We start from the raw sequence: 466 nt of genomic DNA, 5'->3' as shown, positions 1-466 counted from the left end.
AGGGTGTATCATCAGCAAGTTCGCAGATGACACCAAGTTAAGCAGGAGTGTTGATTCCCAGGAGGATAGGGAAGCTCTACAGAGAGACTTAGATAGATTGGATCATTGGGCCAACACCAATGGTATGAGTTTCAACAAGGGCAAGTGCCAGGTCCTGCACTTGGGCCACAATAACCCCATGCAGCGCTACAGGCTTGGGGAAGTGTGGCTGGAAAGCTGCCCGGCAGAAAGAGACCTGGGGGTTCTAATTGACAAGCGGCTGAATATGAGCTGGCAGTGTGCCCAGGTGGCCAAGAAAGCCTACGGTATCCTGGCTTGTATTAGAAATAGTGTGGTCAGCAGAAGTAGGGAGGTGATTGTGCCCCTGTACTCAGCACTGGTGAGGCCACACCTCGAGTATTGTGTCCAGTTTTGGGCACCTCAATACAAGAGAGATATCGAGGTGCTGGAGGGAGTGCAGAGGAGG

General features: G+C 52.1%; 1 protein-coding gene across 1 annotated transcript in view; it reads right to left on the bottom strand.

The window, feature by feature from the left end:
• Positions 1–466, bottom strand: part of COL22A1 (collagen, type XXII, alpha 1) — a 219,796-nt gene that overhangs the window by 102,260 nt on the left and 117,070 nt on the right. The window lies entirely within an intron of this gene.

The sequence above is a fragment of the Charadrius vociferus genome, unplaced genomic scaffold, assembly GCF_000708025.1.
Source record: "Charadrius vociferus isolate BGI_N301 unplaced genomic scaffold, ASM70802v2 scaffold276, whole genome shotgun sequence".
Taxonomy (NCBI): Eukaryota; Metazoa; Chordata; class Aves; order Charadriiformes; family Charadriidae; genus Charadrius; species Charadrius vociferus.
This window is presented reverse-complemented; position numbering and strand designations above follow the sequence as displayed.